General features: G+C 35.3%; 1 protein-coding gene across 1 annotated transcript in view; it reads left to right on the forward strand.

Moving 5' to 3' along the window:
- GRM1 (glutamate metabotropic receptor 1) overlaps window positions 1–17,402 on the forward strand; it is a 380,989-nt gene that overhangs the window by 238,123 nt on the left and 125,464 nt on the right. The window lies entirely within an intron of this gene.

Genomic DNA, 17,402 nt, shown 5'->3' on the forward strand with positions numbered 1-17,402 from the left:
CAGGAGACAGGATTCAGTTGGCTGATTTGGCCCCTTCTAGCTTCAATACCAGGAGGCTGATCTGGGAATTTCTATCTCAACCAGACCTCAGCAGAAAATTGGGATGCTGGGGAAAGTGGAATGGATTCTTGCTAGCCAAAAACATTAAAGTGATAACTTGAAGGAGGCCCATAAACTTGATGACTTTGGAACTGTTTAAACCATAATACACAGCAAGAAGTATATTTCACATCATGGCCTAGGGTTCACAGATATATCTGTATATGTGTGTTTATGTATAACCAAGACAAAATTTTCTCTAAACTGAACTTATTCTTAGTATATGTGTTATACTGTGTTCTGTATTAGTTTATTCTATTTCACTTTTTACAAGCTCTGTCATAGACCACTAAGTTGATTTTATAACTTATGAATGGGTTGCAATGTATAGGCTAAAGACATTTTATTACAGTGTATATAATATTAGCAAGTCATAAATACTCTATAAATGTCAAGTTTTCACACCACCTCTCTCCCTTTATTCTGCTTCCTCCTCTCTCATCAAATAAAATTGCAGACAGTAACTGAATGACCAAGATATCTGAAGCCTCTTTCATTTTATTGACCTAATGACATAATATTAATCATATTTCCCAAAAGAATGGAGTTGTACCAAAAAATCAGGATTTTTAAGAGAAGTGGAGTATAAAGAAAACCAGTATTGAAGAAGAAATAGTATAATTAAGAGAATAAGATATGACTTTAAGCCTCAGCAAAACTAAGAGTCCCTTCTTGAAATAGCATGGAATAATTTTCTGTTCCACACACAACATCTGCTGCTGCTCTCTGGAATAAGACTTAGAAGATTAAGCACACCTTTTCTTAATTTTCCCTGTATTGAAAGAGCTATTTGGCTTTCTTTCAGAACAAAAATATATTTTGATCTAAAATATTGAGTCAGTTGGTTTGGGGGTTTAGGAGCTTGAATTAGTAAAATAATTGGCTCAGTTCTTTATTTCATTTGTGTGTGTGTGTGTGTGTGTGTGTGTGTGTGTGTGTGGTGGGGCTGCGGTGAGATAGTTACAAAGCTTTAGGCTCATAATAGTTTCCACCAAAAGGCCTTGAATCTGTTTATATGCTTCAAACACGAGACAATTAGAGAATTTATCAGTTTAAAATGTTATTTTTTTTAAGCCATTTCAGAAGAGCCTCCTTTCCCCAAGTGACAGGATCCACTATACATGCATGTTAGTTTACCTCCCCTGGTCCTTACTGCTCAGCAATCTTGTATTTACTTTTTATTGATTCCCTATCCCATTTCCAAGGGGAAACTGTGACAGTCCCCCTGTATTCAAGCCTTTGGTGCTTAATCTGTCCTTGTCAAACCCTGGAGTGATTTCTCTCATTTGTATCTGAGGCCTGTCTAGTTGAGACTCCTTATTTCTCTCCCTTCAAATAACCCTGTGTCTCTCCACTAGAAGAAGCCTCTGATTTCAAGGCATATTGTTTTTTGTGTCTCTCAGACTTATTTCCTCTTGTCTTTCCTGGAACCCAAGTCCTCTAATTTAGTACCCTCTCATTTAAATCTTCAAATCGTCCTTCTCCCCTGGAAGTTTCTTCTCTTTTTATAAATGTTCTCAGATGCTGTAACAAACTACCCCGACACATCCTGGCTTGCGTTTTCTAGTTCCACAAGTGATCATACTGTCACTCCCCTTTCCTTCATTTGCTACGCTTCTTGAAAATGCACACTTGTTGCTTAGTACTCATTCTTTCCTGTGTCTCTATTCAAGCTTTCATCTCCATAAGTCTACTGAAATGCTTCTCTGTGTCTTCATGACAAGAAGATCCAAACAGCCATTTTTGTTTTACTCGGGGTCCCTGGTAGTGCACTATTCCAGTTACTTGACTCCTTCCGGGAATCCTTGTTCTCAAGCTGTACCCTGAAGAGCAGGCATTCCCCAAAGCCCTCTCCTAACGTCTCCTGGCATAGACGTTAGGAACCACAAGGCCTTAGGTTCTATTCAGGATCTGACACCGTGCGCTGTGTCGTCTTACCCGATTTACTTATCCTTTCAACTCCGCCAGATGAAAATAGTAACACTGCCTGTATCCTAGAACTTCTTATATACTAGATGAGACAATGTCGGTAAACCACTTAGCAAGTCCTTTTGCTGGTAGTAAATGTCAGCTATCATTTTTTCCTCCCAAGAAAATACAAGCCCTTCTGTTGGGGATGAAGGAACAATTTTTGCCAACTTCTTGTACAGAGAGCTCCTCCACTATACTTCTCTATCTGGCCCTAACTGTCGTTTCCTCGTATGTTTGGGGAAGGTCCTCAGCAGTTAGTTTAACCCATCCGGATTTTTGCCTTTCTGATTTTGTAAAGCATTTTCCGTATAGAAAAGTCTATCTAATGGTAGGAGTCTATACTAGGAAGTTCATTGTTGCCACACCCCTAAACCATGACCTTCAGCACTTTTTGTATTCATCTGCCACCTCCATGATGAATTTCAGTTGATCCGGAACTTGATCAGAGAAAAGAGGGTGGTAACTCTTTGGCCCCCTCAAATCTCAACACTCACTGTTTTATTTTTGTTTATCACATTTGATTCTATGCTTGAGCCTTTCCCTGCTGTAATCCATCCTACACATTGCGGCCTATAATCTTCCTAATGACAAGCTCTGATGATATCATTTCTTTTATAAAAAATACAATTGCTCTTTGCTATTTTGAGAATTGTGTGTGGATTTCACTGACATATTCATGGTCTGACCCTCCCACTTCGGCTTTTCTGTTACCTAGGGCTCCAGATGAGCTAGATTATTTTTTTCTTTCCTGAAGAGCAAGTCAGATTTCTGCCTCTGTCCTTTGGTTTATACTGTTTCTCCCACCTAGAGTAGTTTCTTATCCATCTTTAGTTTTTTAAATTCTAGTAATATTCTGAGACGGTCTCCATTGTCATCTTTTCAGTAAAGACTCTTGATTCCACAACCTGATATAATGTATTCCTTCTTTTGCATGTATTTTTCACTTCTCTTATGGCATATGTATCTTCTTATTTAAAAATTTATAATGGGACTATTTTATTTTCTGTTATACAAGAAAATCACAACCTGTTTACGGGCAGGAGCTACAGCCGCCTCGTCTTTTTTAAACTCTGTAATGTCTACTGAGCATTGAGCATGAGACCCTGTATTTAACAAGTGCTCCATAAATATTTTGTGATTTAAATTGAAATTACTAAATAATACAAGGTACCTATGTAACACTTTCTACCCATTTGCTCTTTTGTTAGAATAGTTTTTCTCCCAAGAAGACAACTGTGCTTTTAATTGCAGTATTAAGCCATTTATTTCATAACTAAACAGCACAGTGTTTATAGTAGAATGAGTATTTTTCTTGAGATTTTCAGGTTGGGTAAGTTGATTTAGGGTCTTAATACTTACAATGGAATTAAAGGCAAAAGGGAACATTGGAATGCTAGTTTGAAGACAGGTGGTTTTCATGGCAATGGTGAGATTCATACAAAATTTTTGTTGAAAATGAGCTCCTAAGCACTTAAAAATACCCTGTATTGCTTATTTTCTTTAACTCATCCCATAAAAAAATTTTTTTCATGCACCTATGTGCACAAGGCACTGAGCTGGGCATACTAGATGTTCAAACCCTTAATTAGAAAGATCATAGTGTCAAAGGTACACAGCCTATTATGCCTGAGAAAGCTTTTCATGGCACTTTGTCTTTCTCCATCATAAATATATTATTTCTGTTCTCTTTCTCCCTTTTTTCCCTTATCTCAGTTCCCTTCTTCCTTTCTGTTTCTGTCCTTTAAAAAAATCCTGCCCTTTTTTCTTTCTATATATTTTATTCTCAGCTTACCTCCTTGTGGGTTTGTTCCATCAAAATGCTGCACCAAACTGACTTCACAGAGGTCACTGGAACCAAGTAGCCTAGAAGATCTCACTACATGCAAGGCAGCAGTAAAATCCGTGGGAGCAGGAAGTATATCTCCCATACTTGGTATTGTCACCCAGCATTTTGTTCTGCATTGAAATTATATACAGTTGCTGAATGAATAAATTAACAACAATGCTAATAATACATGGAGAAGTCCTCGCTGTCCCATTCAGGACAATGAAGGCTTCTTGCCTGAGAGCTAATGAAGACATTTCTGCCCAAGCTCCCAGAAGCCGTCTGCTCAGAAGAGTTGTGCTGATCTCATTACCTGGGCATGAGCATGGTTAAAAGTTAACGCTTCTAGAGAACCCTTTCCTTCTCATCAGTTGTCTTTGCGCACTCCTACTCAATTCATCCATCAGGGCCTAGGTTAGATAATTGCTTTTCATACCACTCAAATCTCGGATGGGTGCCTGATTTCAGTTAACACTTCATTTTTCCATCCCATGCTTATCACACTGTTTTAAAATTGCTAGTTAGTTGCCTTGTCTATTTCTCCCTTGACTATTACTTCCATTTGAACAGGGACCTTTTTTGCCTTGCTCATTGCTGTGTTTTCAAATACCTAAACACTCTACTTGGCAACAGCCAGGATAGAGACACTGAGTGAAAGCCATTTAGTTGAACTATTTAATGGGACCTCTGGTTTAACCTGGCTAGTCATCTGAACTCCTCTGAAAAACTAGTGGAATCTCAGGGTGCCTGACCAAGCCAGCTGCGATGGAGGTTTGATTTGAGTAAGGGAGTCAGAAAGGATTGATTGGCAGGTGACATACTGTGCAATCATAGATGAAATGAAGGACAATATTGAGTGGTGGAGCTGGAATAAAGTGCCAAGGAGATAACTGGACTAAAACATCCACCTAGGATGGGGAAGAGATGAGCAGAAATGTGGACTGTGCAACGGGGGCTAAAACTAGAGATACAGTGACATTAGAAAGAAATAGGTAAGGAGGGTAGGCTGAAGAGCCTGAATGTCTTGTAACATAGGCAAAAGGTTGCTTTGTGGAGCTTCTGACCTTAGCACAGAAAGAGAGAACTGTTTAATCACACTGGTCTAGTTTGGACACATGTTGCTCTTCTCAATTTCTCACAAAATGCCCTTTAACATGGAGAAAAAGAGAACATAATAATTCCCGCAACTAAATTTTACTGTAAAACTTTTGTCAGTCTTGAATACATTTTCATTAATTCAATGTTTTGGACAGAATTGAGAAGTAGCTGGCAACTGATACTTTCTTACTTGGAAAAGATAAGCCCCAGTGGTCCAAAGTAAAGTAGAGAGACATTTCATTATTACTCTCTGCTTTCTGGCAAAGAGATCTGGGCTCTGGACCAACCAGAAAACTGGGTAAGCATCCTTCTGCAAATGCCTCCTGAGGCAGCCAGAGAACTTCTCTGTATCCATTTGACAGCTTATCTTGTCCTGTGAAATGGTAGGACACAAGTCTTGATAAGGGCACATTGCATACTAACAAGTGTATTTCCAGCAAGTGAATGTTGCTCCCCTCCAAACCCTTTTTTATACTACCCTGTTTTGTTTTCCTAATATGACATAGCACAATTTGAAAGGATCCTATTCTTGTGTGTAATTATTTATTATCCACTCCAGCATTAACATGTAAGCTCCATGAGAGCAGGGTCATAGTCTAGCTTGCTCACCCCTGTATTAATACCCCAGCACCTAGGACATTGCCCATGTGGCATGGCACTCTATAAATAGTTGCTGAATGATAAATCAAGGAAAATTGATAAAGTTGGAATATTTCTGATTTTAGTCCATGTTGTGGAGTGAACCAGAGAGAGGTTCTCTAACAGCTCCTCCTAACTCATCAGAGCCATGCTGAGGACCTGTGCATGTTGGCCCATCCTCCAGCTGGAGGTTCTGGTGAAATATTATGAGTAATCCATGGGGCCAACCCACACATCTTGTCCATTAGCAAAACTGAGCCTGGATAGAGCCCTTATGTTTAAAATGCATATAAATTAGAAAATAAGTTTAGAAAATTTCTTGACATCCTTAAAAGGATAAAAATGATATGGTCTTCATGAAACAGGTATAGACAGCCAAAAGGCAGACATTCAGATGGATGAGTAAGGAAGGAATAAAAAAATAGAACAGCAAAAATAGATTAAGATCTGTGCTAAAAATTAAATTGACACTGTGGATAATCAGTTGATGATGGTGATGCCAGTGCTGAAACTGAGGATGTCTAACATGCACTGAGCACCAGTATGTTTCAGAACACACGCTAAGCCCTATGCACATGCCATTGGCTTCCCGCCTTCCTAATCATGGCTGCACCCTGGGATCACTGGAGAAAAAATTTGAAATATCAGTGCTTTACTGCACACCCTGATTTAATTGACATAGAGTGGGACCCAGGCAGTTCCACATCATTGCACAGCTCCAGCAGTCACTGCCAATAGGGAATAGAATGGCTCATGAATTGTGCAGTGTAGCCCTAGGCCTAGCCATATTATTATTATTATTATTACTATTATTATTATTATTATTATTATTATTATTATTATTATTATAGTTTCACAAGTGATTTGAACAAAAAGCTAGTGTTGAGAACCACTGACATATATGATTCCACTTAATCTCATTTTTAGAGGTAGGTTTGAGATGGTCTCACAAAATGCAGAGGGAAAAGCAAATAAAAGTAAGGAGAAAGCAGACTATAGATATGAGAAAAACTGAAAAAATGCCAACTATGAATGATAGGCATTCTCATGAGAAAGACCAAGACCATTAGAAGTTTAATTTAAATAATTTAATTTAAATTTAATTTTAAAAGGGCTTCAGTTACAAAGAAAAGACCCTTTGAAAGGGCATGCTATGCTGCAGATGAAATTAGTGAAAAGGAGGCATCTAGACACATCCGTGCAATATCTATATATTTTAAGAGTGTAAAATATTCTAATGAATCAACATACAACAGTCAGAAAACAAAACGAAAACAAAAAGAGAACACTGGCCACACAGGTATAAACTTTGGCTAGCTTTGGATTTTTATGATAAAAAATAAAAGGTACACAGAATTTTGTGGAAGACAGTTTGTTATCTTTGACAAGCCAAGATATTGTCCTCATGTGAAGGCAAGAGAAAAATAATTTTATTTAAGAACTTATCCTAACAACCTGCTGAAAAATTATACAAATATATTCTCCATCAGACTAGATGCAATAATCATTAGATTTTTATCTCGCAACATAAACCAAATACATCTTAGATAGATGAAACCATATGTGTGTGCCAATATCTAGCAAACTAGTGATGTGTAGTAAGAACTTTTAAATAGTTCATTTTTTTGACTCAGTTCTTCCCCTTCATGAATCTATTCCTAGAAAAATTTCAAGGATATTGGTAAAATGTAAGCAAAAGGATATTTACTTCAGTGTTATTTGCAATAGAAAAAAATGTTAGAAACAGCTAAAATGTCTAGCTACTGGGCAGTAGAAAATATTCCTTTATAGTTTATAAAAATATTTTTAAATAAATTTTCATGATGTGGGGAACATTTTATTATATAATTGTAAGTAAAACACTGAACATGAAATTATTAGTAAGATTTGAGCTTTTTAAAGAAAAAGATATGTAAAATAAGATTGGAAAAAATTATCCAAATATAATACAATTATTCTCTAGATGGTGGGATTATAGGTGATTTATATAATCTTCTTTACAACTTTGTATATAAAATTTTGATTATGTGATAAAATTATAGACCAGTGGGGAAGGATTTTCAGTAAATAGTATGCTGATAAATAGTAATTTTAAAACAATCTAAATTAGATCCTTATTTTACCTTGCACACATCATTAATTTATTTATTGCTTCAACACAATATTTTTATTTTATCTATGTGCCAGCACTATAATCTTTTGCATCTCAATTTTTATTTGCATCTCAATGACTAACATCTCTACAATTTTTAGGGTCAAAATAACAGAGTCGTCAGTGTAATCTATTATACAAAAACTAAGTACACAGTTATAGAAAGATCAGGTCTGTCATTTATACTTGAATCTTTAATTTTCTCATGGCAGAAAAATAAGTAGGCTAGTGCATAAGTCTTAGCCTTTTGGTATAATGACATTACAAATCAATTTGAAAGAATATGTTCAATTCTTATACTGTTGGGAATGTTCAGCAATTACATTACTTCAGAATGCTATTCTTTATAGAATGTGTACTCACTGGAGAGTTAAGTAATGTTAAATAAATTTGCATCTTAATGAAAGTTGTATATTAATACTGTTCTTGTTCTTAAGTAGTAATTTAATTCCAGTAAATCAAGGAATTCAATTTTAGCTAAATAAATATTGCTGTCTTGGAAACTACTATGCTGCAACAGCATTTGCTGTTCTCTCTGATAGAGAGAGCTGTTATTAAAGAGAAGATGTATTCATTCTGAGGACCATATGGTTTGGAAATTTTGCTTACTGTCCTATAGAGAAAATTATGTGGGCATATTCAGTGTTCTCAAATGAGTCATTAGTTAATCCAGTTTAGTTATAGAATATGATAGTTATATACTGTATTGCTTAGGTAATAAAACTTTAACAAGAGTTCTATTATAAATTTAATTTCTTTAAAAGATTCAGCCCAACTACAAAGAATGACAGTAAGATTCTTCCCACATAGAATAACAGTTAGAGGGTAATTTTCTAGTAAATATTTTAATCCACATGACTAACTTTTCAATGAAATTAAGACTCTGGTATGAGTTTTTCAAAAAATAATACATATTGAAGAGTTTATAAATACATATGTTAATAAACATGAAAATCCAACATGAAACGAGCAAAGAATCTTTAAAATTTCATTTGTATGTAATGTTTCATCTTGAATTATAATTTATATTAGGTGTTTGTTTCAGTTAATAATGTCTACACAAATCATTCTGTGTCATGTGTTTTTTTTTTCATGCTCAGCTTTACCGAGTTATTCATACAGATTTATTTTCTGAAGGCTCTCAAAACTTATCCTCATGTTCGTTTTTCCCTTTTCTTGAACTCCCAGGAACTCCACTGGTTTTGATTAGTGCCTTGAAATTTTCACTTCTGCCCTTGTTCTGCCTTCTTAACTCAGAATGTAGAATTTATAATACTCAGGAATACATGCAAAATCATGTATAAATGGTATTTGCTAAGTGCTTATTATATACCAAGTTCTGTGCTGGTCATTCTGTATGTGTTGTTTAATACTCATAACAAATTATTTCACAGATGAGCACATTAAAACTCAAAGAAGTCAAGTCACTTTCCCAAGGTGACATAACTATAGATAATTAGTGATGGATTTGGGGTTTGTTCTTAGGTGCATCTGACTCAGAAGTTTATAACATGAAGAGACTATAAGAAGTTGAAAATACATATCAGTGTTTTCAACTTATAAACTACTCCATGTCTATTAAAAGGCCTTATACCACTTTCTCAAAAATGTGCTTGCTGGTCTTCCTCTAGTAGTTATCTTTATCTTATGGCTTGGGATCTCTAAGTTGAGGTTCACTGGAATCTATTTCATCAAGATTCATTGGTTTTCCATTTCCGTCAGTCAACAGCAGCATCTTAGAGACAAACTTGAAGAATCTGAACCAAGAACTAGGAACCTGTTGGTTGCCAGGCGATTTGTTCATCCAGGCTGCCCCATATTTCTTCAGACTCTATCAGAGACTTTTTCAAGTAAAAGTACTTTGAATCCAGGTGTGTCAGGAGGTCCTTGAGAGCAACCCCAGGTTTAATGATTTGCTAGGCATCCTCACAGGACCCAGTATCTAGTAACTCTCATAGGTATGATTTTTTACAATGAAAGAAAACAAAGCAAAATCAGCAAAGAGACAAAAAACTCATTAAGGCAAACTTGGAGGAAACTAGGCAAGTATTACTAACACCTTTTTAAAAAATAATTTAAATGTTTCAAAAATATAGATAGAATAGGGAATAATACAACAAATACCCATGCAACCACTAGTCATATTTAACAAATGTTAACATATTGTCATTTTTTGTTTTTAAAGCTGCAGATATATTTGAGGGCTACTTTGTTCTCCTTACTAATTGTTGGTTCAATTCCTATTTCCCCAGAATGGGATCATCATATAGCTCACCTCTATAGGCACTATACATAGAAAACAGTCAAATAGGTTCATGGAGATGTATAGTCCTGCAGTTCTGCTCTTGAACTAGCTGCTGTCTGAGAGTGGGTATGACTTTTCCCTGACAATACTTTAATACTTTTACTACATATGTATGGACCCATAACTAATTTACAGTATTATATTTTGGAATTTTCAAAGATATACATACATGCTAGTGGCCTCTTTGTAGCAAAATCTAAGGAAACATTTTTCTGCTTATCTTACTTGACCTCTCCACAGCATTTGACTCAATGGATCATTTTCTTCTTAAAACTCTCTCCTTCCTGAGCACTTTTGACACCAATCTCTCCTTGGTCTCCTCTTCCCTATATTACCACTCGAGGCTCCTTCCTTGACTCTTGCCAAATCTTTTGTGTCCTTTCTCACTAAACCCACCATCATGAGGATTTTATTCACACCCATATATTCTAGTACTAGCTCTATACTGATGACTGCCTCATTGGGATCTTCATTCTAGACTTATATCTTCATTAATAGTCTCATTAAATTGATGACTGACTATATGAACTGTAATCAGGTCGATGTAGGACCTGTTTTCCACACTTTACTTTTAGCCATAGATTCATTGACCATTTGAATAATAGAATCAACCTATAAATCCAAACTTTTATTTTAGTGCTATGCTTTTATTTTTCATGTCATTTTTCAGAATTTCTCATGTTCTCTCTTAGCTCATGAGGTTTTACTTGGTGAGGTGTAACTTACAAACAGTTAATGATTGAACATATACAATGTTAAACCCATGACCACCTCCCAGACCTACATTTGACTGAGTCCTATAATGTCCACTCGTCTTAAGGAAGTTGATTCATTCATCACTTCTTCCCCAAAGGCTTTCTTTAATCCCCACTTCCTGCTTGCCCCAGGTAAGGAGAATACTTCTCCATCTCCATTGACTACATTGTATTACCGTCTGTTCACTCGTTTCTCTCTCTTGCTTTCCTTGATAACAAGTACTTAGTCATATTTGTATCTTTGATGACAACTACACACTTGATAATAGTGAGCACCCAGTAAATATTTGTTGATTAATGGAAAAAATGCAATTCTGTTGTAAATATTTATATTTTAAAAGTGTATTAAAATCATCCCTGATCATCAAGGTTCATTCAGCTCATAAACTACCTCCTACATTAAGCTTTTGGGATTGTTCCCCCTTTGTCAATTGGTTATGACTTTTCCTTCCTTTGAGTTATTCCTCTCTTATAACTCATGATACCCTGTTTTGTATAATTTATGTGCATGTGTGTCTTATGTCTTTGTCTTACATTTCCCACTCCAACCTCTAGCTCCTGGGGGTGCTAATCCTAAATTCTCATCTTACTTACGTCCCTAGCACCAAGCTATGTCCTCTATGACAGGGAATCAATATATACTCTTCGGATTTGGAATTTATTTGATGGCCATATCGTGATTAGACTGCAGTGAGATAGTCAAGACCACATGCTTGTCATGCTTTAGATCTACCAGAAGTTAAAAAAAATCCTTTGCTTAAACTATTTTATTAAAAGAAATTCCCAGTATAAGGCAGTGGGCCATGTTTTCCATGAAACAGAAGTGTATTATCATCTCTTTACTTGGTTGTCTCTCTTGCTTTCCTTGATAACAAGTACTTATTCAGAATGATGTAATGAAGTGATCTGTCTATCTATAGCTCCTTGAACAATGTCAGAAATAGAATGCTCAATACTGGATAATTATTACTTTATGACATTTAAGTAATCACTATAAACTTTCTAGAATGCTTTTAAATATTGTATAGAATTTTCTGATGGCTATACTAATGGTATGGGTGGGCATCAGATGTTCCTCATTAAGACATTGTTCTAAATTTTGAATTTCCTCAGAAACTTCTATCAAGATTCTATTGTATGCCATCAAGAAGTGATTTGAGTCACAGCTATCACAGACAGTCTGAATAGCAAGAGTTTTGTCAGATGTTCATTCCATTTCCTAAGAAAGAAAATAATCTTTGAATAAATTTTTAGACATTTTTACTTGAAAGAACAGACAATACCCATTAGGCATAATCAAAAATCATCACAGTGGAGCACTTAATGTATGTTCTTTGTGGTACCATAACCATGACTATTACTAGATTCAGCAAATATACCTACCATGGATGAAGCACTGTGCTGAGTATTTGAAAGCACAGTCTATGAAAATGCTACTTTATAGTTCAATATTTATAAAATATTATACTCGAAGAATTTAAACTTTACTCTTCTCTGTTTGAAAGGTGGTTTCCAAGGGCCAGGGAGAGGGAAAAATTGGGAGATGTTGGTCAAGGGGTACAAATCCCAGGTATGTGAAATGAATAAGCTCTGGAGATCTAATGTATAGCAGTGTGGCTATAGCTAACAATCCAGTATTATATACTTGAAATTTATTAAGAGGGTAGATCTTAAAACACTTTTACCACAAAAGAAAAGAATAGTTTAATTATGGTGATTATTTCATAATGTATACATATATCAAAATATCAAATGGTATACTTTAAATAGATACAATTTTAATTTTTCACTTCTACTTTAATAAAGCTGGAAAAATAAATAATAATAATAAATATAAAAATAATGCCAGAATTGCTCTGGTACATAATGCAAATTCATTTTCACTCAAGAATCATTACCAAAAAATGTGCTATGTACTTTCTAAATGAACAGTACACAGGTATCTTTCCTGCACTGTCTTTCTAAATGAGCAACATGGAGATAATGATATAATAATTGGTTCTTTTGTTGAGTGCATGTTCTTTGGTGAGTGCTTAAGTATATCATCTTGCCTCATTACCTATGAGACACAGAGAAGTAAAGCTGAGAATTAACAGTAGAAATCTCAGCCTAAGCAGAATACTCTTAAGAGTTTTAGCCACTGTGCAATATTGATATAATGATTTATTTCAAAAAACAAGTGTAAAATGCTTATTTTTAAAAAATACATCAATCTTCGATACCTGATATTTTATAATTTTCTAAAGAAAATTTCTTATTATTTACTTGAAAAATTTTAAATACAATTAATATGCAGCCTGACTATGACTTATTTTATGGCATATAGTTCCAAGTGAATATTTCTGTATTATTTCACAAAATAGTTGATCTATTCTATTATACATCATTTTATAATATCATAGTGAATTCATAACAATAGTGTATTTGTAACCTCACAAATTGCATTAAATCTTCACCTAGAGTGAGGCTATAGTACTGAAATAAGTGTAACATACATCTCACTGTGAGATAGCCACTTGACATATAGCTGAAATTAAAATCTGAAAATTAGGTCAGTTTTAGACTGCTACAGCCAATGCAGTCTGCAGCCATTTTCAAGCGGATAATAATAAAAATACTCTGATATGTCTGAGGGGTAAGAAATAATAGATAAGAAACATCATGCCATCATTTTCCCAAAAGATTCATTGAAGTTTTAATTCTTTTTTTTTCTACCTTAGACTTACTCAAGGTATTTGAGATCAATTAGCACAGGGGAAAAAATAAACAAACCAATGTATATTCCTTAAAGAAAGAATCTTTTCTTCTACCACCCACATTCCTTCTGACGTAGGCTAGGTGAAATAAATTAACTTGAAATGCTAAGTAAATGATAATATTTTGATACTATCAATTAACTCAAGATAAATGCTGCTCCCCATTCTGACAGGAGCATGAAGCCAGATTTCATGTTACCATTGTATAAAAATACAATCATCAATGCATAATTTTGCATGTCTCTAACTCATATTTGCGTGTCCTTCTATAGTTTCAAAGTGAGTTCATGCCTCATATTTATTTAATCCTCATAACCTTAAGAGTTAGCAAATAACTTAAAAACTGAAAGAGACAATGGGGGTCATGTAATACACACTAACTTCACAGATAAGAAAATCTGAATTCAAGCTCACATTTCAGAGGGCAAAAACCAGAATGGTGGAGGAACTCAGACCAATGAGATCTGATGGACCCTTGTGCCCAAGAAATATTTGCTCAACTGGATTAAATGGAATAATGTAATGTAGGAAACTAATCTGTTTAAATATGAACAAAGAAATGGTGGGAAAGCAATTTGCATAGAATTGAGACACAAAATAATATTAAGGAAGTGTAAATGTACATATTCTTTGCATATAGAAAAATTAAGTTTTATGTTTTAATCCATCACAAGAATTTGCTAGCTGGAAAAATTACATTTAGGTGGATAAACTCTTTCCTGAATAGTACGTGATTTCAAGAACTCAAAAAAAAAAAAAAAAAGGTAAAAAGAGAGAGAGAAAGAACTTACTAAAATTGTTTTCCTAATAAAAGATTCAGGATGCAACAATTTTTCTTTTCTTTTCTTTATTCTTTTCTTTCCTTTTCATTTTCAAAAAGTCATGCTCGGTATACAAAATATTTTGAACATAAAATGAAGCAGTGCAGAACTCAGTATGTTTTAGCTGTTTCAGCGCCTTTAAATCCTTCATTAAAACTTTGCCTGTTTATCTCAGGCAGAAGAACCTTCTACATTATGTCAGTATTTTAAGAACAACATTGGAAAGAAATTTTGTTTAACAATGATTTTTCTTCCTAATTAAGGTCTGTGGGAAAGAATCCCAAAACAAAAGCAGAAAAAACTCCTATCTCTGAAGGACAGGCTGTCCTGTGGACATAGAGCAGCAGTTACTGATGATCCTCAGAAAGTTTGTACTCCTCCATCTCCTCCTCTACTTCCTTTTTTGTGACACCTGAGGCTGTTGGTCACAGTTTTGGTCCAGGAGAAACTGACTGGCCTAACATGTGGAAATTAAACCTACAAACTCATCTTTATGAACACCATTTTGGGGACGACTACACTTACGGATTCCTTGAATTGCTGAAGTTTTAATATTATACCCAACAAAGAGTATTTTTTAAAAGAGTAAAGCTCTAGTAATATCCAGTTGAGAAGTTGCCAGGGCCCCCTGGCCAAGAGCCTAGAACCAGACTGTGAGTAATGAGGTGGGAGGGATGTATGGCTTTCTAGAGAACCTTGTTGGGAAGCTGGTGGAGGAGGATGGAGGAGGAGACTAGTGGGAAAGGAAATAAAGGGGCCATTTAGGGAGTCCTGGAGAGAAGGAAGAGAAAGAGCTAAGAGTTCAGAAATGCTTCTGACAGGTAGGTGGTCCTTTGAACGTTTATCTCATTCAAACCAAATAGCTAAGTCTTTAGAAGTTTGCCTGTCATTAAGTTTTGTAAGCATAGTATTACATTTTCCTAAATGTAGGCTGTTTGTCACCTTAAAAATTGCTAGCTTTGTTTGTGGGAAAGAATGAAGAGCGGCTGCCCATGTGAGAGACTAAATTTTCTCAGCATGACTATATCCACTAAATGGCCATTTTCAAATGAATTTCATAATTCCAAGTATTGTTGCTTTATGATTTATAAGCTTTATCATCCATTATAAGGGTCTATAATGGATAAGTAAGACATAATTTCTAACTTCTAAAATGAGATAATGCTTTATAAACTGAATAATTCACAGCTTTTGTCAGGGTGTGCATTCCTTGCTGTGGCCATGGTGCTGAAGAAAATGGCAGTCCCTTTTCAATTTTGCCCAGTGACCATCCACTTTATATTCTACCAGTGATTGCTGAATTCCAAGTCTATGTCCAGATATACAGTAAAATTAGTTCTGCCTTCTCTTAAGGATATACGTGAATAGTGGATGCATGATGTAGGCATCTGACTATTTTCTGCAATCTGATAAGCTCTACAAAGGTCCATATTCCTAAAACATCATTGAAGTGCCCTTGGGGATCACTTTTGAGCTTAGTATTTTTTAAAATACCAACTCTCCTTAGTAAATTAATATGATAATCTCCTAATACTGTAGCTAGGATTGATTTTATCATATGGGTTTCAAGTCAGCAAACATTTATCAACCACATTTTATGATCGAAATACAAAGTTATTTACTTTATGGGACACAAACAGTTATCCTTGTGCCTAGATAGCTCATAGACCATCAAACTGTGAGTTGCTTAAAGATGGAGTGTCTTTTCTAGTGCCTAGAGTGGTAGAAAAATGAATAGTATTTATTCAATAAATACATTATTGAGTGCTTCCAGTAGATTGCTCATGCACAGAAATATCTATGGTCCACAGAGTACATTATGAACAGCATAAGAACATTAAAAATGTTTTGGCAAAGAGAAGATTAATAGAGCCTTCATAGAGGATGTTTCATATGCCGTGATTGATGGGCAGGATTTAGAATGCTTGTGGGAAAAGGTTATGGAAATTCTATTAGCATAAACAGTAAAGACTGAGACCCAGAGATTAAAAATTAAAATATAGATTCTATTTGGGGAATTGACTAGTGCCTCTAGTGAAGAGTGGGTGGGAAGTGGAAAGGAAACAAAGAAACAAAGCTTGTGACCATGAATGGCATCCTATGAAAGCCTTGCAAAGGAGCATGGACATTATCTAAAACAAGCAAATAGGGAGCTACTTGAACGTAGTAACAAAATGAGATCATGGAGTACCTGAAATGCAAAGAAAACATGGAATGATTTGGGGACAAAAGGCAGGTCTTGCCTACAGCACAAGTTGATAAGGCTGGCCTACAGCTCAATGAATTCAAGAGGAATGTTGTAGGAATTATTTATTCCAAGAATGTTACATAAATTACTGACTGTCTACATAAGAATTTAAATCTGTGACAAATTTACTTTTTTACCAAAATCTAGTGTCTTCTTTTTCTTGGTCCTCTGGCACTTTTGTTAAATAACACATTTGGTAACTATATTCAGATGCTCCTGTAAATAGTGTGGGACTTCCTTGGTGTAAGACTCATATCATGAAGACCCTTAAGCTGATGGGCTGATGTGGAAAACATGCTGTGTGCCCTGGGAGAAGAATGTAGCCCCAGTGGAGAAGGAGAAAATTTCCACAGTTTACTTATGTGAGAAAATAAGTGATTTGAAGGAGGTATTCTTCAAACATAAAGAAAAACACTGCAAAAGAGTCTGAGATTATGCCTTAAATAACTTTATTGTTGATTTTGTCCCCTGTGTCTTCTAAAATCTCAGCAAAATGTTTTGAAATCTGGCCACATTTTCAAAAAGCGGGAACACCCACTCATTTGATTCTTGCCCTTACAAACTTTAATTGGTGCCCAGGGCTTATGATGCACCGTTTTCATAGATTTTTAATGGTAGTCACATGCTCTCTTCTGGTTTCCCCAGATCAAGACTTAGAAAGGGGTCCTTTTATATATCAGAGGGTAAATGCAGAATGCCCCCTTCAAAGGAGACTGCTCAGCAGTACAAAGGA

The sequence above is a fragment of the Vicugna pacos genome, chromosome 8, assembly GCF_048564905.1.
Source record: "Vicugna pacos chromosome 8, VicPac4, whole genome shotgun sequence".
NCBI lineage: Eukaryota > Metazoa > Chordata > Mammalia > Artiodactyla > Camelidae > Vicugna > Vicugna pacos.